This window comes from Bidens hawaiensis, unplaced genomic scaffold, assembly GCF_021521415.1.
Source record: "Bidens hawaiensis isolate Kalapana, Puna unplaced genomic scaffold, B.hawaiensis_p1.1 tig00010461_1, whole genome shotgun sequence".
In the NCBI taxonomy this organism is placed as follows: domain Eukaryota; kingdom Viridiplantae; phylum Streptophyta; class Magnoliopsida; order Asterales; family Asteraceae; genus Bidens; species Bidens hawaiensis.
The window spans coordinates 491,259-517,468 of record NW_027491796.1 but is presented as its reverse complement, the minus strand read 5'-3'; positions in this window follow the sequence as shown (position 1 = coordinate 517,468).

Genomic DNA, 26,210 nt, shown 5'->3' with positions numbered 1-26,210 from the left:
TTGGCAGGCCTATCGCGTATCGCGATATAGGCCTGCTGTGTCAGATAGTAGACCTGCCACGTGCTGACATGTGGCAGGCGCCGAGTCCACGTGGCGGACGTGTTGCCACGTGGTGACACGTGGCGGCAACCGTTGCCACCGTGTGCCACGTGGCACACGTGTCACAATCTGTCAGACACCCCATCGCAATACGCGATGGGTGTCTCTCTTGACCTGTCGCGTAGCGCGATGGGTCAAGAAAACAGATTTTTCATTTTAGTCCCCGAAGTTTGGAAATTGACAAAATTGGTCCCTTGACTTTGAAAACTTGACATTTTTTCCTCGAAATTTATGTGATGTTACAAACATAGAGATAAATATCAAAACACACCTACCTACCGAAATGACCACAAAAAAGAATCGTGTAAAACGTAATAATAAACTACGTTAATCCATGTTACAAATCACTTTTAAAATTTGATGTAACCCATGTGACACACTACATTGACTTCATTCCCACGAGACAAGGTAATAAGAACAAATTATAAATAGATTAAATTATATAAATATTCTTTGTGGTTATTCAGAGATAATAGTTATAAAATGTATCAAATTATTGATATTACTAGCGTGACAGAAAATATAATACGCATAAAATTATCATGTGATAAAAACTTCTTTAAATAACGTGAGATGGTAAAATCATAATAATGTTTGATCAAGTCACTAAAAACATCATCACTCTACTAGGGTGTTTGATTGGTGTTTGGCCGTTTTGGGTACCTCTTTGTGTTTGATTATTTATGCACAAGATTTTTCATATGCAAGTGAGCAAAAGCTAATATTTTTATTATTGTAGAATGTGAGTGCGTTAGTGAGATGTCAATGGAATAACTAAGAGTATTCATCAAGTCATTTAGAGATTATTACGGTTATTCTAATTTTAATCGGTTTGTATTCGAACATTGAAAACCCAATTTAAGTTTGAGTGTTCAAATTCGGGTTTATTCAAATAGCCCGAGTTATGAGGAAATAATAATATACAAAATTAATGTATTATTATATTAATAAAATATATACAACTTTTCATTAAAAAACTATATAATTTGAACTCGAACAATCGTTTGTTCGGTTCAGAACTCATACAGTCAAATTAGATTTGTAAACCGAATTATAGCTCGGTTTGAATAATGGCACGATTTAAATATTCTAACCCGAATTTATCTGTTATTCGAATTCAATTAAATTTAAATTTTGATCTATTTTTTATTCCTAATGAATAATTAAAATGAATAACTGAGAGCAAAGCCTCACAAAGTACAAACTTATTTGTTTAATTGTGAGGATGATTTGGTTTGGGCTTTGGAATAATGGGTTAGGCCTTTAGCATAATCTTCTATATGTGCCTACCAACTTACCAAGTGTTTTGTCTTGAGCCACAGGCCTACAATAAAATATACAAATAATTAAAAGGAAAAATTATACTGGAGTAGTAGTGGAGTGGAAAGTATATCACATTCTGATAGGCCGGATCTTATAAAGGCCCAACCTTAAGGCCTGTGACACGTAAAGAGACGACCTGGTCAAACGGGGTTGAACTGAATTTAGCTAAATATGTTTCGTTGCATCATCACTCATCAACTATATGTAGAGTATGCAAATCATGTGTATCATCACTAGTCACTAAAATGTACATTAACACAATGTTCTGGTATTATGGTATGAAGTATGAACTACCATGTCTTTAGTTAAACTTCTCTAATTCTTCGACTTTTGTAAAATACAAAATTCGAGCATAGCAGGCTAGAGCCAAATGTAACCTACTTAAGATTGTCAAGCTAAAAACTCGATCGACCTAAACTTAAACAAACTCGAGCCTAAAAATAAGCTCATTTAATACACACGTCTCAAGCTTCAATTATCTAACTCGGATAGATTGTAAGTCTAAACAAGTCAATCATGTAAATAGTTTATATAACTTATATTTAACGTATCAAACATATATTTATAAAGTATTATCATATGTTGAATTGTGATCAAAATAACAAAATAATTAAGCTATGTAAGTTATATATAAAAATAATAACAATTATATGTAAAATAATTATAAACGTATATACGTATATTTAATAAACTATAAATCTTTAACGATCCCTTTTAATTTAACATCCATACTTTTTTTCTTAATTAAAAGACAGTAAAAGTAATAAAATAAAATAAAGGAAAGGATAACGTTACAACAAATTATCTTAGTTGAGTTGATAAGCCACAACCATCTTAATTAATAGCAAGGTAGTTAGTGAGTTCGATTCCCATCAATAACATATTTTCCATTTTAACTATTTAGTTAAACCAAAATAGATAATGAAATGGAATTTGTTGAATAGAAAACTTGTACACTTAGCATCGTGAATGACATGTGGACAATAAGTCTTTTTTTAATAGTATGGTTAGATTAGAGTAGATTACTTACCTTGGTAGTTAGGAAGATATTATCCTGGTCACGTAGAGGTTTGGATTTCAAATCATTTGATATAATATCAATATGCAACGATGTATATCATCATCATCATCATCATCTTTTTCTTAAGCTTAAGTTAAAAAAATGTTTAAAAAATATAAATAAAGACAAAGTTCATGCATGATTTAAATAGTTACCAAGCGAAGGAAGTAACCGCGCCAATTAGCATGGTCAGAATGCCAGAAATGATCGAAGGTAACCCTGATGATTTTACGTGACACAACCATCCCTAATGCTGCATGCTTAAGTGTTTGTAAGAAATACATTTTTGTTCAGCTTGAAGCCTATCAAAGCTCCAATAGCAGCCCCAGCTACATCCACATATGCAGTGCGTTAAAAAGGTAAAACCATAACGATATATATAGTATATTTGAATGTATGTCCACATGTTTGTGTTGGGCTCAAACCGAACCAAAATCAATAAAATTCGGTTCTTTGCTGTTCATTTTATATATTTAGCCTGAAATGTTTGGATTTGAAAATTAATAGACCTACAATGTTGAATTTGGGCGTTAAACTTTGAGCTCAATTAATTTATAAAAACTACGTATTAATAAATAAATTTTATAGTTTGAAACTTTGAATTAATGAATTTGGATCTTATATTCAATAACAAACATAAAAACAAGTTCGTTTCATGTCAGGTGCGGTCCAATAGAAAAAATAAAATAAGATCAAACCGTTGATTATTTGCTCATATTGGTTTTCTTGGTTATTTGTGTTCTATTATCGGTTTTTTCTCTGCCTTACTATGTGTATGTATGTGAATTGTGCATGTATGTATTTATTGTGTAATAATGCATGTATCATGTGTGTACGCATTTCTTTACAGATGTATGTATGTATGTATGTATGTATGTATGTGTGTGTGTGTGTCAACGTCTGTAGGTTTGTATGTGTGTACATATGTCACCATCATGTGTGTGTATTTGTATTATATTGTTATGGATATTATATATACAGACCTATACCAGAGTAGAAGAGGAAGATGAGGAGGAGTACGTAGAAGAAAACTTGAGAGAGTATGGAGGTGAAAAGCTGTCTCATCCGATCACCATAATGGTATAAATATTTAAAAAATGAAGAAGAAAGCATACTAAGTTTGATGAAAGACATAAACTTGTGCATGATGATTTTGAGAAATGAATAGTTAAAATGGAATTTGAGTTTTTTATATAGTTGAAGAAAATAAGGGATGCCTTGACTGGAAAGTATGAAGAAAAACGTTAGAAACTTCACAAATGTATATTGGTCATAGTTGAATATTATAATCACACGGGAATTAATTATGAGATTCCCATTTATTTCTAACTTCGAAATACTATTTCAAGATATTTATTCCAATGTGACGTGACATATATGATGACTCGGTTGTACCAAAGATACCCTAACTCATTTTTACTCAGAGCACTAGCAATGTTGGACCTTCATAAATCGTCAAGATCAACGTCATATAACATTTCAAAGTTTTATAAGAAAACCTTCACTTTCTTCCGAAACATCAAACTTTCGCATAGAGTCATTAAAAGTTACTAAAACTATATACCTATATTGATGTGAAAGAGGTGAGTTGATGTGGCGTCCACATCTCCGTCTACAACCACAAGATTCCTGACGAGTAAAACACACAACGGATGAGATTGACATTTTGTTTACTTTTTCTCTCGTTTGTCCTTCCGTTGATTTTTTTAAAAGAAAAAAAAGGATTTCTGTATGATGTTTGTTTTTCCACCCTTCACTTAGGGGTGTGCATAGAACCGAATTAACCGACCTATAACTGCTTTAACTGATAAAACCAGACTAATATAACCGAACCTAACTAAAAACCAATGAGTCGGTTTTTAGCTTTTTGAAAACCAATAACAACGGGTCAGATATTGATATAGATAATTTTACATCCATCGAAACTGAACCAGCCCAGATATTATCATGTTGACTTATTCATGAATTACATTCAAATGTGAGATAATCCATATTATAGTTCATATTAATATTCCATAAATAATAGGGTTGACTTTTGGCATAACCCAAAGTGAAAGTAGTTTTCATTCAATATTCACAATCACATTCAATTTTTGAAATATTCCATACTAATCACAAATTTCATACACGCTATGGCACAATCAATTTCAAATCAGCGGTAACCTTCTTTGTTTCCAAATCAATTATAATTGTCATTAAAAAACATTATGGTCGACCTTCTCTGTTAACAATGCATAATTTCATGTGGTCCCCCTAAGTTGGTTCCCCTAAGTAACGTTATGCGACCTAATTTTTGTCAAAAAATGGAAGTATGCCGAATCCCACCAGTCGCGTAGCACGAAGGGCCCCCCTAGGCTGGCCGGGTAGCACGACAAGCAGCAATTTTGTTTATTGTTCGCTTTCCGTTTGTTTAAGGTGTTAATTCGTGTTTTAACCCTTCAAACCAACCAAGATTCAACCCATAATTATTCTAGAACCGTCTAAACATGTTTTTAGCTCCGGTTGTAATTTATTTAATACAAAAATCATTTAAATAAAAGAATCTAAGGTGCATCGGTTTATCCATCGGAAAAGTTCATACACCCTTGCCTCAAACCCTAATCCTTCCCCATAAATACCCCTTCAATCTCAACCATTTCAGTTGCTCATCTTCTCCTTCTCCTAAATTGTTTGAACTTGCAAGTTGTTATAACTATTAACTAGTTTTGCTAAGTTTGACTTTAAAAGTCAACTAAACCGAATCTTGCATTTCAATCCATTTCGGGTATATGTTTTTGATATTTCCAGTTGGTCTAAGTTATTTTATCTTAATAAAACCATTTTTTTTCATCTTTATTTAAGGTTTTTGGACATTCATACACATACGCCCTGCTTGCGGTGCACGCATATAATGTATATATGTGTGAACCCTCGGGTGGGCAAAAGCGAAATTGCACTAATTTTGACGTTATTTTACCAATATCGTGAAAATAACGTTAAAAGTGGCGGAAGGTTAATCAGGCATCATGTGGTGGCGTTGATAGCCGAAAGACAAGGGTACATGCACCAATCGGTCGATGTCCCGATGGTTGAGTGTTATGTGTCTTATGTCCAAGGCTTGATGCAAAACTACTATCGAGCCGAGGGTCTCTCCGGAAGCAGCCTCTCTATCCCTGTGGGGTAGAGGTAAGGCTGTCTACATCTTACCCTCCTCAGACCCTACTATAGCTTTGCTATTGGTGGGATATACTGAGTACGATGATGATGATGATGATGATGATGGACATTCATACACATATTTATGCATTTTAGGCTCTTTCTGTCGTTTTCGAGAAGTTTACTCGTTTAACCTTTCTATTTAAGTTTGGATATGTAAACTTTACTTTATTTGTAATTAAATGGTTTTTGACATGTGGTGACCATCTCATATCGAGTCAATGACCGAACCAAAATCGAACACTCATTTAAGTGCCTTAATCAACTTTTAAGCAACCATATTGCATGAAACATTTTAGATATGAGTTTTCTTTGTATTTATTATGTGGTTATTTGGAAGGGTTAGAACAAATCTTGGTTTGAACCCAAGTTTCGCTTAAAAACCGAGTAATACTCACTTGTTTAATCATAACCATGACAAGTTTCGGGTATAAACCGAATAATAGTTAAAATATTTTTATTCAATTGTTGACAAATATATATGATAACTTAAATAGATAATTGTTATAATAGTATTTCATTGAAGCGTTGACAAAGTAAATGAAGAATTCAAAACCATAGGTCTATAGGGTTTTCACAAGTGTACATTATTTATTAAATAAATATTAATCACACCAAAATAACCATGAGAACCAAACAGCCAGCGACACCAAACCATTACGTAGTCGTAGTCTTGAAACAACAGAATTCTTATTTAATACGTGACAAATTAACAAACATAATGACATTTAAATTAATGCACTTTATAATTATTTTTTGCATAGCAATTAATACCGCTAACGTGTTGCAGGATGCACGGGTTTTGCTTAAGATTTCTTTTAAGGATGGCGCTCAAGTTCGAATCATGGTACTTGATGTGCACCCTATGAAATGCGGATAGCACAAAGGTTGTCATTTTTATCCGTTACCTGAAACCTGGTCTTAAAAACTATTAACCCGAACATGAAACTCCGAAAGTGTCCATACTCATGAAACCCGAACCCTACCCATACTAATTTTAGTCAAGTACCGAGTACTTATCAGTTTGTTTCAGGTAAACAAACCTGAAAACCCAAATACCCCGTTTGACTATAACAAATACTATTATATTCGCAATTCATATTAATTATGCTCCGTTTTATGTTATATTAATGAGTATAATATCGTTGGTAACATATTCAATCCAATTCCAGCATTCTAACCCCATCAAAATGTCAAATCGATTGTTAATCTAATCTACTTTAATTACACCGATTACTCAATAGACATGGTTATTTATTAAATTCAACCTACTAGTTTTTTTATTAATAGAGTTTTTAATTTCACTTGTTTAAAGATTGTGCATTTTGAATTATGTGGTTTGTTTTTTGCTTATGCAAGTTAAAATTTGAAGATGATATTTTTTTCCTTGAATTTCAGCATATACACATTTTTTAGTATCTAGGTTAAATACTCGAACCCCGATTAAACCTCAGTCATAGAATCTGAATCCGAATAACTCGAACCTGAAGAACCTAGGGGAGATTAGGGTTAGGCATGAGTACTAAAAGTGAAATTCTCAAACCCGAGGAACCCGAAAGTGCAACCCACATAACACCTCTAGACAAACTAGCGTAAGGGGATTCGAACTTTGGTAATGTGGGCTGCGTGCGGGAAGTAAGCCTTTCAAAGTCCCTCACAACCAGTTGGACTTGGTTGTTCAACAAAGTAAGTTGTCGAACATAGACACATAGTAAAGGTATGCATGTACAAAACTTTAAAAGATATACATATGACATTATCACACAACATGATACACCGTTTTATCCGATTTTATGTCCCAACACTCTCTTGAACTTGATGCTAGACAATGATAAAAGCACTATGTTACAAAATCAAATTAAACATCTTGGTAATGAATAATGATAGCCATTTGCATTAAACTGTGCGAGCAAAAGCAAACTTCTGCGTGTGACGAGTCACAGTGTTTTAGGGACAGAACGAATCTACCAACGAATAAACTTCGCGAAAGGAGCCTGCAGCTTGTATTTCCATGCATTAGTTAGCACAAAACAATGAAGTGTGAAAATATCAAAATAACATTCATGTTCAAAGGAGGGACATAACTTAAGATTATGGTCGATTCTATATACGATATGATGTTATTAACTATTACCTTATTGAATCCCGTGATTTTATATTGATCGCCTCAAAGTACTTCCACCAGATCTTCGGCTATAAGCTTAACCTCGAGTACAATTGATATAAATCAACAAATCATTTAACAAAAAATAAACTTTTCATATAAGATAATAATCAAACATTAACATATTGGACTGGTATATATTACTGACTCACCAGGTGTTTAAGGAAAACAAGTTCATCATGATCATCATAATGCAAGTAATCAAAGATAGCTTTAATGAGCTTATATGACAAAGTTGTCCCTGATGCTATCCCTATAATTATGCCTTCTTTCATTCTCTTGTTATTTTTCCATCCTATCACTGCTCCTATAATTGCTCCTAGTGTAGCCCCCACTGCACCCAAACATATATATTCACATAAGAACAAATTAACATAAAAATCATAGATCAACTAGCTAGGAAAATATTATTGTACTTACCAACTCCAAACTCGAAGACGAAGAACACAAAGAGTATTTTGAACACTACCGCCGAAATGATAGAGCAGCACACCTCTCTCATTTTTCTTTCAAGTTTTTATATATTTGGATGATTCAAAGCAAAGATAATGGTTAATAAGTTGTATGTATATTTATATATGTTGTATTTGGAATTTGGAGTTTGCTAATTGCTATTGATGTAGTTTTTTCCTTTTTAGTGTATGAATGTATGTATTTATATATACTGGAAAATCTTATAGAATATGATTTTGGATACCAATATCATAGCTGCTTCTTATAATTTATTCAGCAATGCAATTGACTCAAAATTTTATTGACATCACTCATCATGTCATCATAATTTAATTTGGTGCATATTTAAACACAAAAGATCGAATACGATAGTGTTGACCTAGACTCGATCGGTTATTGGTGTCTGATCACTAGGGTATCGAATTTCACCAAGTGGTCATAAGTTGGAGATATGCGCACGGATAGGGTTTGACCATGATGGCAATTGACTTGGGTTCAATCGGAACTTTTTAACCGACGTAGTGATTATGATGGGATGGAATCACTGACCGGGGTGTTTTTATATTTTGTTATTTAGCTTATATTTTTATGTTTCTTGGTTTGAAACTTACCGTTTTTGGCCTCAAGAGCCAAAATAGCAACCAGTATCAAACATCAAGGATTAAATCACAATAAGTTTGCATTTTGGACCGAATGAGCTATACGACCTAAAAAAGGCTAAAATAGCCGTTTACTCTAAATTATTTATTATAGTATTATGCAGTATACACACATACGTGTGTAGACGTATGGTGTGGACACGGTGTAGAACAGACAGAACTACCAAAAACCTACCTACCTACTGAAATGAACATCAAAATTTTTAATCCACATAAATAAAATACTATGAAGCACCTTTGTTCACACCCTGCTCATCTGATCACCACCATTTATGACGTATGCTGAAAAACGTCATAAAAACTACGTTAACAACCACTTCTTTTTAAAACTGATTTAATCAATGTGACAATCTTATTGGTTTCATTGTCACAAGACAAGTTGATATGAACAAATTATATGAAAAACTAAAATACAAACATATCCGGTAGAGGAGGATGAAAGGCGAGCATTTCTATCCCTCTACTTTTAAAATCTTTGATTTTTAATAAATTAGTTTATAATACTAAAACTTGTAACAACACAATAAATAAATTTAAGTAAATAGATAATAAAAATAAAAACAATAATAGTGTTGAACTACTGATACTACAAAATGAACAATACATCTTAAATACAAGTATTAGTAAAAGAAAATTAAAGATGGCAGTGCGTAATGGAAGTCACGAAAACAATACGAAACCTAAAAGAGATAGCTCATACTTAATACTATGTGTTGTGGTTTGGTTAGTTAAAGCGTCATGTCGCTGCCATGTAAGCAATAAGCTTTAACTAACCCATGAATCATGTGTAGTAGAAGAGGGTGGGGGGGGGGGGTTACTTAACTGAGATGATGGTGATGACTAGACCAATAAAAAACACTCGTAAATTGTAATGATGGTGATGCTGGGGTGGTTACAAACACCAGTAGAATGGCGAGAAGGGGGGGGGGGGGTTTGACGCCCCAATTTTGAATGGTGTAATGGTTTAAAGCAATTTAACAAATAAAAAGATAAAAATATAAATTGTGGTCAAATATATAAACAAGGTCAAAACGGGTTGATCAGGATTTAACTTAAGTTGATTGGTTGCATTAATTATATGTGGAGTATATGTTCATAAATTTATGACTTGTATCATATCGTATTTACTTCACAAATCCTGATACTTTTAAACACTTGCTATATCTATGAGTATTGCTAGACACTAAATTGTACCGTTTCACATTGTTCTTGAGCAAAATTAAAAAAAACAAAAACAAAAAAAACTCATACATAGGACGGTTTTCTGGGGTATGTTGACCCTCTAGCGAGAAGCCTACGCATTCAACAAATATTAATTTTAGACCAACCATAGTCATAATGTGGGAAACGCCACCACCTACTATCCCATTGGATGGTTTCTCCCTTTGGCCCCACCGATTCCTTCAACTAGCGTTTTCTCCATAACGTTGGGGGGGGGGGGGGGTTTCAAAGGCAAAACACCCTCAAAAAGCCGAGGGAGACGGTGTTCCTCGGCGTTTTGGGCCAAAACGTTGCCCCACAACGCTTGAGTATGCTCGGCGTTTTACCCTTTAAATTTATTATCTCTTTAGGGGTTATTAAAGTGAAGAGGGGAAGAAAGGGAGAAGAGTGAACGAAACGCACGAAAGGATTTAGATTGATGGTTTGTTAAGAAAATATTGATAGTAAATGTGTTTTTTATAGTTTTATTTATTTTTTAATTTACTTTATTTAAAATTTTTACTAAGCCAAACAAGGTAGGCATGATGTCCGACCAAGATAATAATAATATATTATAAAAGCTTAATACCCAAGTCGATGTTATTCTCGATAAACAAAGAAAATAAAGAAAGAAAATAAAGAAAGAAAAATAAAATGTATATATGAATATATATATATATATATGTATGTATATAATTATTCTTTGTTATAAAATATATTATTTAAGTATAATGAGTATACTTAAATAATAAAGAAAAAAATACGTTTCTTAAATAAGAAGAAACGTCGGGTTTTTATGAATAAACTAAAGGTTTATGAATTACTATTAAAACTAAAGGTTTTAAAGTAAAAGAGAAAATGAACTAAAGGTTTATCGAGATAAATAAGACTAAAGGTATTAAGCCGGATCGTGTATCTGACTAACAAAAGTTATACTCGTACTATAAGTGCGAGATAGCAAGAGAAGAACTCACGGACGGTGTTGGAAACCGATCCCTATCAAAAGGTGAATACGCCCCACTTTTACAAACTTGTTTTCAAACAAAACAAACGTGTTATGTGTAAAACTTTACATGAGGCTACGTGTCTCTAAAAACATTGTAAATAAGAGTATAAGCCTAGCCCTCAGGCTGTGGTATACGTTTGTCTGGATCCTTACATATGTGGTATGCGGTGGGCACATCGCACCACGCCTGGTCACGACCTCCAGCCACGATGGGCCGAACCAAAGTATGTTCGAGTGAGAATGACCTTGTGTATATTTATGGTACCTAAGTTATGTCGAGACGCTGCGGTGTCTTGCTGAGGTGACCTAGTGTAGAGACTCGAGTTTATGATGATTGTTTAACTTGATTATTCCTAAGCCAAGATGGGCCGAGGCTTACGTGGTCTCGAGGGGTAATTAAGTAAAGAAAATATTTTTAGCGTCAGCATATTCACCAGCATTCGTTGCTGACGTATTTTAATAACATTTTGCAGGTAACCAAGACTAGAGCTTGAAAGACGAAGAAGCTCAAGAATCCGATGGCTCGGATAACTTTATGCAAATATTAAAACATGGTGGTTTTGTAAAACTTATAAAACAAGTAAAACTAATCGAGACTTTCGTCTCATCTTTTGTATTGTAAATATTTATAAATATGATATTTATGTTTTTATAAAGTCTTCTGCATTAACCCGCTACTTTGATTTATTTACAAATGTGGTACCAACTATGGTTTACACTCCTAGGCCTAGATTGGGGGTGTGATAGGTTGGTATCAGAGCCATCGATCTTAGCTAATTGGTATCATAAAACAATACCCAAGCTTCGATCCAAGCATAGGAAATATTTACTTGTTTATTTGAATAGGGATAAGATTGGTTGGTAACCCTTTCTTTCCCTCTCTACATTCTAAACCACCCAAAGATGTCATATGAAGAACTAATAAAGTATTATGATAATGAAGCAAGAAGAGCAAAAAAGTATTACAAATTTCCCAAGATGAGTAAAGATTACTTTGAATCATTTTTCAACACCAACGAAGGATCTAGCCAACATCCCAACATGGAACCAAGTCCTATCTATCATTTGGATAACACTCTACACGAAGTATACCAACCGCCGAGACACTCAAGTTATCATCCGACAAGTCTGCCAATGTACCAACCATCCGAGGTACCAACGTATTATCCTTCCAAGATTCCGACTTATCAACCCATTGAGACTCCACTACATTACTCAGATCCAACATATGTACCACCAAATCCGCATCCGTCATACTATTTCCTCGCCAACAAACAAGTAATGGAGGAACCCAATTCTCCTTCTTCCGATTGGATGCAATGTCACTTCGACCAACGGAGGTGGCATACCGGCACTTCAACAATGGATTCTGCCAATTCCCACATCAACAATGAAGGGCCGTCTCACAAGCCCAAAATGATAGTGACTATGCCGTACGAAAAGATCCATATGCCTGCAATGACCGAAGAAAAACTGGAAGAGGAACTTGAGGAGGAGACCGATCCCGAGGAAGAGGAATATCCGGACAATCCAAATGAAGTAGCTACACCAGTGGAGGAACAACACTCAACCCCAAGTTATGGCTCAGTCGATCCATATATGCAATTTCTCCATGAACTCAAGGGTAAGGCATCAACAAGTTTTCCACCTTATCAAGGAGAAATTCCATCCATTGAAGAACAGGCTAAAGAGATCCGTGAGCAAAATGAGACAGCCTATGCATTCTTCAATTATCCCTCCGATGTGACTGCATCACCATACCCTGATCCCAAGAATCACTACTACATTGTGATGATGGGTTACCGCGACCCACCTCCAAGATACGGGTATCCTACCGACATACCTCAGTCCCAGGAGGAACATTTGGATCGAGCCCTACAAGAAACGGATGAGTTGAGAAAGAAAATTGATATTGAGGGGAAAAAGAAGAAAAAGATGGGAGAAACGCTTCTCCGTAAATACAATAAGTTAACAAAGGTCGTTAAGCAGTATATGAGGGATTAAAAAGAAGTGGATGGCGTGAATCAAGAAATGAAGTTTACGTGTAATATAGTTTGTATGTGTAATATGTAACATATGATGTGTTAAGGATAGGAACTTATATATCGCTTGAACGATATATAAATGTAGTAACGATATATATCATTTGTGATATATATGTGAAATAAATAAAAAGTATGTTTGATAAAGAAAACGTGTAAAAATTTCAGATAAAAAGAAAAAGAGAATGTCTAGACAAAGCGATAACCGAGAGGTTTCCCGAAAGGAAGCCGAGAAACATGCCGCTAAAGGGAAAGGTCCCGAGAAAGAACAAGAGGAACCAATTCCCGACAAGTATATGAATCAAATACAACAAATGATTAGAAAAGCGGTTAGGTAGGAATCTGAAAATAGATCCCAAACAAAGCATTCTCATTCTGAAAATCCTTCTCGAAAGTCTGTTTCTAAACCTAGATCTAGACCCTCCCGTATGGACGAAAGCATGCACGAATCAAATGCCGATGGAGGCATGAGACAAGAATTTAATAAACTTAAAATCGGTGGTTGCTCATTTAAAGACTTTAAGTGTTATGGACCGAAAGAGTTTCACGGTGAAAAGGGAGCCATCAATACCGTAAGGTGGCTTGAAGAGATGGAGACGATTGTGATTACAAGTAAGTGTATATCCAATACTCCGCCTTAATGTTCAAAGGCGAAGTGTTAGAATGGTGGAACACGTTGATCATGAGTAGAGGAAGGGAGGTGATGTATGGTCTGACTTGGAACGAGTTCAAGGAATTATTAATGTCGAATTCTGTTCGATGCACGGGACAGATCAAATTCAAACCAAGTTCTTAGCTCACAAGGTTGTCGGAACAAACCTTCGTTGGTATAACACAAAATTTCACGAGTATTGTCGCCTGGTACCCCAACTGGTGACCCCCGAATCCATCAAAGTCACTCGTTATATTTGGGGACTATCACGTGAGATCCGTGATATGGTAAGGTCACACTTGCCACAAACCGCTGACTCCGCGATGGAGTTGGCTGGGTATCTGATGGGCGGAATGATCCGCAATAAAGAGGAAGACAAGAGGGTGGTCGTACCAACTCAAGACCCAAAGAAGGAGGGAAGTACCCGTTTTAAAGGTAAAGGAGTCGATCAACGACAATCTGGTTTTAACCCCGGCATCCCACAATGCAAAATTTGCAAGAAATACCATAGGGGTAGATGCCATATGACTCCACGACTTTGTGAATCGTGTCACAAGACCGGCCACGCCACGGCCGATTGTTGGAAGAAGAAAATGACTTGCTACAACTGCAAGGAAATGAGACATCTCAGCTTTGAATGCCCCAAGAATAAACCCGCGACTGGTGGTGCGGGTGGTAGCGGTCAGAAGAACAAGCCCAAGAAGGGAAATGCAAGAGTCTTCGTCCTTGACACCAAGAAAGCGGCTGACACACCGGAAACCATAACCGGTACGTTCCTTGTTAACAATGCCTATGCTAGAGTCTTGTTTGATTCAGGAGCCAATTTAAGTTTTATAGATTATAAGTTTTGTAGTCTATTAAACGAACCTTTAATCAAACTTAATAAAACTCTAAGCGTAGAAACCGCTAATGGCGACATTGTTAAAATCTCCGAAGCTTTAAAAAACGGAAAAATCTTGTTAGCCGGTTATGTTTTGCCTATTCAATTATTACCCATGACTCTTGCTGGTTTTGATGTTGTATTGGGTATGGGTTGGTTATCCGACAATCATGCACGTATCCTTTGTAATACCAAGACTGTTGAACTTCAAGCCCCCGATAAACGTACCATACGAATTGAAGGAGATAAAGACGCTGGCCAAGTTAGCCTAATCTCCATGATAAGAGCTAACAAATATTTGAATCAAGGATGCTTAGAATTCATGGCCTACGTCACCGAGGAATCAAAATCTAAAGAACTTCAAGACGTTCCCATTGTTTCCGAATATGCCGATGTCTTTCCTAACGAACTCCCCGGCATTCCTCCCGATCGTGAAGTAGAATTTAGAATCGATCTCATTCCCGGTACTGCTCTGTTCGCCAATGCTCCATATCGCCTCGCGCCAACCGAGATGAAAGAACTAAAGAAGCAATTGGACGAACTTCTCGAGAAAGGTTTCATAAGACCTAGTTCATCACCATGGGGAGCGCCGATACTATTTGTCAAGAAGAAGGATGGATCCATGCGGATGTGCATTGATTACCAAGCTCTCAACAAAGTTACAATCAAGAATCGTTATCCACTCCCGCGTATCGATGACCTGTTCGATCAACTCCAAGGTGCTAGCTATTTTTCAAAAATCGATCTTCGTTCCGGCTATCACCAACTTAAAGTTCAAACTGAAGACATTCCGAAAACCGCCTTCCGAACAAGGTATGGCCATTATGAGTTCACCGTATACCATTCGGACCTACTAATGCGCCAGCCGTGTTTATGGATATGATGACCGTATCTGTAAGCCTTACTTAGATAAATTTGTGATCGTTTTCATCGACGACATACTCATTTATTCTAAGTCTAATGACGATCATACTTGAAATTCTTAGGACCGAGAAGTTGTACGCTAAGTTCTCGAAATGCGAGTTCTGGTTGCACGAAGTGCAATTTCTTGGTCACATTATCAATGTTAACGGAATTCAAGTGGATCCCGCTAAGATTGAAGCTATTTCTAAGTGGGAGATTCCAAAGTCGCCAACCGAGATTCGAAGTTTCTTGGGATTGGCCGGCTACTATCGAAGGTTCATTGAAAACTTCTCCCGAATCGCTGTTCCCTTAACTTCTCTAACTCGTAAAAACATCAAATATGAATGGGGGACAAAACAACAAGAGGCGTTCGATATACTTAAACAAAAGTTTACCCAAGCTCCTATACTGGCCTTGCCAGAAGGGATTGAAGACTTCATTGTCTTTTGCGATGCATCTCATTCCGGTTTGGGATGCGTGTTGATGCAACGCAAGAAGGTAATCGCTTACGCCTCTCGTCAACTCAAGGTGCACGAAAAGAATTATACGACTCACGATCTAGAGTTAGGCGCCATAATCTTTGCACTCAAGATATGGAGGCACTATCTCTATGGAGTAAGATTTGTCGTGTACACCGATCACAAGAGTTTAAAACACATATTCGATCAAAAAGAGCTTAATATGCGCCAAAGACGCTGGATGGAAACTCTAAACGACTATGACTGCGAAATTGTCTATCACGAAGGTAAGGCCAACGTTGTGGCCGATGCTTTAAGTCGTAAAGAGCAGGAAAAGCCAAAAAGAGTCCGAGCGTTAAGGCTAGAACTTCAAATTGATCTTACTGACCAAATCAAATCCGCGCAAATTCAAGCGATTAACGAAAATCTAATTTCTGACGAAAAACGTAATGACACCATTGATTCTCTAGTCAAGGGTGATGATGGTATTCTTAGAATGGGAAACCAAATTTGGGTACCAATCGTTGGAAATTTGCGTGAGAAAATCTTAAACGAAGCCTATAAATCCAAATACACGATGCATCCCGGAAGCGACAAAATGTATCAAAACCTCAAGACAAATTATTGGTGGAATGGAATGAAGAAGGATGTCGCTTCGCATGTGGCGAAATGTCTTACTTGTTTAAAAGTCAAGGCTGAACATCAAAAGCCTTCGGGATTGCTTCAACAACCCGAACTTCCCGTATGTAAGTGGGAGTTAATAACTATGGACTTTATTACCAAACTCCCGAAAATGACTCGACAACATAATGCTATATGGGTGATTGTGGATCGATTAACAAAGTCTGCACACTTCATACCTATCAATGAGTCGTACTCAATGGATAGATTAGCGCATATTTATGTAAACAATATCATTGCTTTGCATGGAGTACCGCTATCTATAATCTCCGATCGAGACAGTCGTTTCACATCTCACTTTTGGAAAAGCTTCCAACAAGCACTCGGTACAAAGCTTAACCTTAGCACTGCCTATCATCCACAAACCGATGGGCAAAGCGAAAGGACTATTCAAACGTTGGAAGACATGCTCCGAGCTTGTGTAATTGATTTAGGTGGAAGTTGGGATGACCACTTACCCCTAATGGAATTTTCGTATAACAAATAGTTATCACACGAGCATTCAAACAGCACCATTCGAGGCGTTATATGGTCGAAAATGTAGGACGCCCGTATGCTGGTCTGAAACCGGAGATAATCAATTATCTGGACCCGAAATAGTCCAAGAAACCACCGACAAGGTTATTCAAATCCGTGAACGTCTTAAGACGGCACGTGATCGCCAAAAGAGTTACGCCGATATCCGTCGTAAGCCGTTAGAATTTAATGCTTGTGATAAAGTACTTTTGAAAGTCTCTCCATGGAAAGGCGTAGTTCGATTCGGTAAGAAAGGCAAACTAAGTCCTCGATTCGTTGGACCCTTTGTGGTACTTGAACGAATTGGTACCGTCGCATACCGTTTGCGACTACCCAAGGAAATGCAAGGGATACATGATGTATTCCATGTTTCGAATCTACGTAAGTGTTTAGCCGACGAATCTCTTTCGATGCCACTAAAAGATGTTGAAATTAACGAGAACCTAAAATTCATTGAAAGACCAATTCAAATTGAAGATTCGAAAATAAAGAAACTTAAAAGACGAACTTTGAAAATCGTGAAAGTGAAATGGGATTCCCGACGAGGACCCGAGTATACTTGGGAACTCGAGTATGAGATGAGAAAAAAATACCCCCACTTGTTCTCGTAAATAATCTCGAGGACGAGATTAATTTCAAGGTGGGGAGGATGTAACATCACGTAAATTTCGGGCCAAAAAAGTCAAGTTTCCAAAGTCAAGGGACCAATTCTGCCAATTTCCAAACTTCAGGGACTAAAAGGAAAAATCTGTTTTCTTGACCCGTCGCGCTACGCGACAGGTCAAGAGAGACACCCATTGCGTATTGCGATGGGGTGTCTGACAGATTGTGACACGTGTGCCACGTGGCACACGGTGGCAACGGTTGTCGCCATGTGGCAACACGTCCGCCACATGGACTCGGCGCCTGCCACGTGTCAGCACGTGGCAGGTCTACTATCTGACACAGCAGGCCTATATCGCGATACGCGATAGGCCTGCCAAGTGACCCATCGCGTAGCGCGATAGGGTCCAAAATTTGGCTATAAATAGGCAGCCACGGGTTTGAACCCTTCACACCTCAAAATCACACACATTACTCTCTCTAACTTCTCTCACTACCTCATAATTCGTGCCATTTCCCGACGATATTCCAAAAGGAAGTGCTGTCCCGACGTTCCGACGATTTACCTCGAAGTGCGTGCCGAGAAGTGTGGTGTTTCGAAAAGCGTGCCAAGTGAGGAGGAAGAGTTTTGCAAGAACTGAGTGTTGATTGAGCGGCGTCGAAGTGCTGCCCAAGTGTCCAGGGTATTACTAAGCCAAACAAGGTAGGCATGTTGCCCGACCAAGATAATAATAAAATATTATAAAAGCTTAATACCTAAGTCGATGTTATTCTCGATAAACAAAGAAATGTATAACAAAGAAAATAAAGAAAGAAAAATAAAATGTATTATGAATATATATATATATGTATATAATTATTCTTTTTTATAAAATATATTATTTAAGTATAATGAGTATACTTAAATAATAAAGAAAAGAATACGTTTCTTAAATAAGAAGAAACGTCGGGTTTTTATGAATAAACTAAAGGTTTATGAATTACTATTAAAACTAAAGGTTTTAAAGTAAAAGAGAAAATGAACTAAAGGTTCATCGAGATAAATAAGACTAAAGGTCTTAAGCCGGATCGTGTATCCGACTAACAAAAGTTATACTCATACTATAAGTGCGAGATAGCAAGAGAAGAACTCACGGACGGTGTTGGAAACCGATCCCTATCAAAAGGTGAATACGCCCCACTTTTACAAACTTGTTTTCAAACAAAACAAACGTGTTATGTGTAAAACTTTACATGAGGCTACGTGTCTCTAAAAACATTGTAAATAAGAGTATAAGCCTAGCCCTCAGGCTGTGGTATACGTTTGTCTGGATCCTTACATATGTGGTATGCGGTGGGCACATCGCACCACGCCTGGTCACGACCTCCAGCCACGATGGGCCGAACCAAAGTATGTTCGAGTGAGAATGACCTTGTGTATATTTATGGTACCTAAGTTATGTCGAGACGCTGCGGTGTCTTGCTGAGGTGACCTAGTGTAGAGACTCGAGTTTATGATGATTGTTTAACTTGATTATTCCTAAGCCAAGATGGGCCGAGGCTTACGTGGTCTCGAGGGGTAATTAAGTAAAGAAAATATTTTTAGCGTCAGCATATTCACCAGCATTCGTTGCTGACGTATTTTAATAACATTTTGCAAGTAACCAAGACTAGAGCTTGAAAGACGAAGAAGCTCAAGAATCCGATGGCTCGGATAACTTTATGTAAATATTAAAACATGGTGGTTTTGTAAAACTTATAAAACAAGTAAAACTAATCGAGACTTTCGTCTCATCTTTTGTATTGTAAATATTTATAAATATGATATATATGTTTTTATAAAGTCTTTCGCATTAACCCGCTACTCTGATTTATTTACAAATGTGGTACCAACTATGGTTTACACTCCTAGGCCTAGATTGGGGGTGTGACAATGTTATACCAACTGCATAAGTGTAAACATAACTACATATATTGTAAATTCCGAGTATAACATAGAGATAAATATCAAAACACACCTACCTACCGACGGTTATTTTTATTATATTCAGGAATTTGCAATAGCATTTTTAGATAGTAGTTTGTTTTTTTTAATGAAGGCGATTTATCCAAAAAAAAAAACCAAACAAACAAAAACAAAAACAAGCAAGAAGCTAGAGAGATTAACTTGGACTTTTTTCACCCATACGAATCTTATCTTTATCTCCATGAGAATGCTTGGATGTTTGAACTGAAACTTTCTTTTTTAAGGAACACCAAATCATTCATTACGAGTAATTTTTCATATGTACCAACACGCTATGACCATTACCGAAGGAACCAATCTCCTTTTCATATTGGACACTTTTAGGTTTCAATGGAAAGAGGGAATTAATTAATGTAGCAAAAACATGGAAATGGGGGAATATTACACCAAGAAGATACCATTTACCACATAAGTATATAACCATAGCCACGTAAAATGACGTAAATAAAATAGTGTTTACTCTCGGTTTCGTTGGCGAAGTTCGAAACCACACCGAGATCTCACACAACTAACGAATCATGGTCAACGCTAACACTATCGAATAATCGACTCTATGTGTTTAAACATGTGATAAATTACAACAACGTGGTAGGTGATGTCAATATATAATATATGCTTTTGAGTCAATTGCATTGCTCCATAAATTTCTAGAAGGTTATATGATATTAGTATCCTAGGTCATATTGCAAGATTTTCCAGTATATATACATAATACATACACACAGAATATTAATAGCAAACTCCTAAATCATAATAACCTTTATCCTTGTCTTGAATCATTGAAATAAAAACTTGAAATGAAAATGAGAGAGGTTTGCAGTTCTATCATTTCCGCGATAGTTTTGAAATTACTCTGTGTTTTCGTCTTCGAGTTTGAAATTGGTAAATACCTTAATCTTTTCCTAGTTGGTACGTACTTTTAACCTCAACCGTTTTATATATAACCAAGTAACCATCCAATTCAATTCTTTTAAGAGATTTTAATTATTTCTTTGCTAAAACAACATATATTTTAAATAAAGTAAATTAAAAAATAAATAAAACTATAAAAAACACATTTACTATCAATATTTTCTTAACAAACCATCAATCTAAATCCTTTCGTGCGTTTCGTTCACTCTTCTCCCTTTCTTCCCCTCTTCACTTTAATAACCCCTCAAGAGATAATAAATTTAAAGGGTAAAACGCCGAGCATACTCAAGCGTTGTGGGGCAACGTTTTGGCCCAAAACGCCGAGGAACACCGCCTCCCTCGGCGTTTTGAGGGTGTTTTGCCTTTGAAACCCCCCCACCCCCCCAACGTTATGGAGAAAACGCTAGTTGAAGGAATCGGTGGGGCCAAAGGGAGAAACCATCCAATGGGATAGTAGGTGGTGGCGTTTCCCACATTATGACTATGGTTGGTCTAAAATTAATATTTGTTGAATGCGTAGGCTTCTCGCTAGAGGGTCAACATACCCCAGAAAACCGTCTTATGTATGAGTTTTTTTTGTTTTTGTTTTTTTTAATTTTGCTCAAGAACAATGTGAAACGGTACAATTTAGTGTCTAGCAATACTCATAGATATAGCAAGTGTTTAAAAGTATCAGGATTTGTGAAGTAAATACGATATGATACAAGTCATAAATTTACGAACATATACTCCACATATAATTAATGCAACCAATCAACTTAAGTTAAATCCTGATCAACCCGTTTTGACCTTGTTTATATATTTGACCACAATTTATATTTTTATCTTTTTATTTGTTAAATTGCTTTAAACCATTACACCATTCAAAATTGGGGCGTCAAACCCCCCCCCCCCCTTCTCGCCATTCTACTGGTGTTTGTAACCACCCCAGCATCACCATCATTACAATTTACGACTGTTTTTTATTGGTCTAGTCATCACCATCATCTCAGTTAAGTAACCCCCCCCCCCCCCTCTTCTACTACACATGATTCATGGGTTAGTTAAAGCTTATTGCTTACATGGCAGCGACATGACGCTTTAACTAACCAAACCACAACACATAGTATTAAGTATGAGCTATCTCTTTTAGGTTTCGTATTGTTTTCGTGACTTCAATTACGCACTGCCATCTTTAATTTTCTTTTACTAATACTTGTATTTAAGATGTATTGTTCATTTTGTAGTATCAGTAGTTCAACACTATTATTGTTTTTATTTTTATTATCTGTTTACTTAAATTTATTTATTGTGTTGTTACAAGTTTTAGTATTATTAACTAATTTATTAAAAATCAAAGATTTTAAAAGTGGAGGGATAGAAATGCTCGCTTTTCATCCTCCTCTACCGGATATGTTTGTATTTTAGTTTTTCATATAATTTGTTCATATCAACTTGTCTTGTGACAATGAAACCAATAAGATTGTCACATTGATTAAATCAGTTTTAAAAAGAAGTGGTTGTTAACGTAGTTTTTATGACGTTTTTCAGCATACGTCATAAATGGTGGTGATCAGATGAGCAGGGTGTGAACAAAGGTGCTTCATAGTATTTTATTTATGTGGATTAAAAATTTTGATGTTCATTTCAGTAGGTACGTAGGTTTTTGGTAGTTCTGTCTGTTCTACACCGTGTCCACACCATACGTCTACACACGTATGTTTGTATAGTGCATAATACTATAATAAATAATTTAGAGTAAACGGCTATCTTAGCCTTTTTTAGGTCGTATAGTTCATTCGGTCCAAAATGCAAACTTATTGTGATTTAATCCTTGATGTTTGATACTGGTTGCTATTTTGGCTCTTGAGGCCAAAAACGGTAAGTTTCAAACCAAGAAACATAAAAATATAAGCTAAATAACAAAATATAAAAACACCCCGGTCAGTGATTCCATCCCATCATAATCACTACGTCGGTTAAAAAGTTCCGATTGAACCCAAGTCAATTGCCATCATGGTCAATACCCTATCCGTGCGCATATCTCCAACTTATGACCACTTGGTGAAATTCGATACCCTAGTGATCAGACACCAATAACCGATCGAGTCTAGGTCAACACTATCGTATTCGATCTTTTGTGTTTAAATATGCACCAAATTAAATTATGATGACATGATGAGTGATGTCAATAAAATTTTGAGTCAATTGCATTGCTGAATAAATTATAAGAAGCAGCTATGATATTGGTATCCAAAATCATATTCTATAAGATTTTCCAGTATATATAAATACATACATTCATACACTAAAAAGGAAAAAACTACATCAATAGCAATTAGCAAACTCCAAATTCCAAATACAACATATATAAATATACATACAACTTATTAACTATTATCTTTGCTTTGAATCATCCAAATATATAAAAACTTGAAAGAAAAATGAGAGAGGTGTGCTGCTCTATCATTTCGGCGGTAGTGTTCAAAATACTCTTTGTGTTCTTCGTCTTCGAGTTTGGAGTTGGTAAGTACAATAATATTTTCCTAGCTAGTTGATCTATGATTTTTATGTTAATTTGTTCTTATGTGAATATATATGTTTGGGTGCAGTGGGGGCTACACTAGGAGCAATTATAGGAGCAGTGATAGGATGGAATAATAACAAGAGAATGAAAGAAGGCATAATTATAGGGATAGCATCAGGGACAACTTTGTCATATAAGCTCATTAAAGCTATCTTTGATTACTTGCATTATGATGATCATGATGAACTTGTTTTCCTTAAACACCTGGTGAGTCAGTAATATATACCAGTCCAATATGTTAATGTTTGATTATTATCTTATATGAAAAGTTTATTTTTTGTTAAATGATTTGTTGATTTATATCAATTGTACTCGAGGTTAAGCTTATAGCCGAAGATCTGGTGGAAGTACTTTGAGGCGATCAATATAAAATCACGGGATTCAATAAGGTAATAGTTAATAACATCATATCGTATATAGAATCGACCATAATCTTAAGTTATGTCCCTCCTTTGAACATGAATGTTATTTTGATATTTTCACACTTCATTGTTTTGTGCTAACTAATGCATGGAAATACAAGCTGCAGGCTCCTTTCGCGAAGTTTATTCGTTGGTAGATTCGTTCTGTCCCTAAAACACTGTGACTCGTCACACGCAGAAGTTTGCTTTTGCTCGCACAGTTTAATGCAAATGGCTATCATTATTCATTACCAAGATGTTTAATTTGATTTTGTAACATAGTGCTTTTATCATTGTCTAGCATCAAGTTCAAGAGAGTGTTGGGACATAAAATCGGATAAAACGGTGTATCATGTTGTGTGATAATGTCATATGTATATCTTTTAAAGTTTTGTACATGCATACCTTTACTATGTGTCTATGTTCGACAACTTACTTTGTTGAACAACCAAGTCCAACTGGTTGTGAGGGACTTTGAAAGGCTTACTTCCCGCACGCAGCCCACATTACCAAAGTTCGAATCCCCTTACGCTAGTATAGTCTAGGGGTGTTATGTGGGTTGCACTTTCGGGTTCCTCGGGTTTGAGAATTTCACTTTTAGTACTCATGCCTAACCCTAATCTCCCCTAGGTTCTTCAGGTTCGAGTTATTCGGATTCAGATTCTATGACTGAGGTTTAATCGGGGTTTGAGTATTTAACCTAGATACTAAAAAATGTGTATATGCTGAAATTCAAGGAAAAAATATCATCTTCAAATTTTAACTTGCATAAGCAAAAAACAAACCACATAATTCAAAATGCACAATCTTTAAACAAGTGAAATTAAAAACTCTAATAATAAAAAAACTAGTAGGTTGAATTTAATAAATAACCATGTCTATTGAGTAATCGGTGTAATTAAAGTAGATTAGATTAACAATCGATTTGACATTTTGATGGGGTTAGAATGCTGGAATTGGATTGAATATGTTACCAACGATATTATACTCATTAATATAACATAAAACGGAGCATAATTAATATGAATTGCGAATATAATAGTATTTGTTATAGTCAAACGGGGTATTTGGGTTTTCAGGTTTGTTTACCTGAAACAAACTGATAAGTACTCGGTACTTGACTAAAATTAGTATGGGTAGGGTTCGGGTTTCATGAGTATGAACACTTTCGGAGTTCATGTTCGGGTTAATAGTTATTAAGACCAGGTTTCAGGTAACGGATAAAAATGACAACCTTTGTGCTATCCGCATTTCATAGGGTGCACATCAAGTACCATGATTCGAACTTGAGCGCCATCCTTAAAAGAAATCTTAAGCAAAACCCGTGCATCCTGCAACACGTTAGCGGTATTAATTGCTATGCAAAAAATAATTATAAAGTGCATTAATTTAAATGTCATTATGTTTGTTAATTTGTCACGTATTAAATAAGAATTCTGTTGTTTCAAGACTACGACTACGTAATGGTTTGGTGTCGCTGGCTGTTTGGTTCTCATGGTTATTTTGGTGTGATTAATATTTATTTAATAAATAATGTACACTTGTGAAAACCCTATAGACCTATGGTTTTGAATTCTTCATTTACTTTGTCAACGCTTCAATGAAATACTATTATAACAATTATCTATTTAAGTTATCATATATATTTGTCAACAATTGAATAAAAATATTTTAACTATTATTCGGTTTATACCCGAAACTTGTCATGGTTATGATTAAACAAGTGAGTATTACTCGGTTTTTAAGCGAAACTTGGGTTCAAACCAAGATTTGTTCTAACCCTTCCAAATAACCACATAATAAATACAAAGAAAACTCATATCTAAAATGTTTCATGCAATATGGTTGCTTAAAAGTTGATTAAGGCACTTAAATGAGTGTTCGGTTTTGGTTCGGTCATTGACTCGATATGAGATGGTCACCACATGTCAAAAACCATTTAATTACAAATAAAGTAAAGTTTACATATCCAAACTTAAATAGAAAGGTTAAACGAGTAAACTTCTCGAAAACGACCTAAAGAGCCTAAAATGCATAAATATGTGTATGAATATCCATCATCATCATCATCATCATCATCATCATCGTACTCAGTATATCCCACCAATAGCAAAGCTATAGTAGGGTCTGAGGAGGGTAAGATGTAGACAGCCTTACCTCTACCCCATAGGGATAGAGAGACTGCTTCCGGAGAGACCCTCGGCTCGATAGTAGTTTTGCATCAAGCATTGGACATAAGACACATAACACTCAACCATCGGGACACCGACCGATTGGTGCATGTACCCTTGTCTTTCGGCTATCAACGCCACCACATGATGCCTGATTAACCTTCCGCCACTTTTAACGTTATTTTCACGATATTGGTAAAATAACGTCAAAATTAGTGCAATTTCGCTTTTGCCCACCCGAGAGTTCACACATATATACAT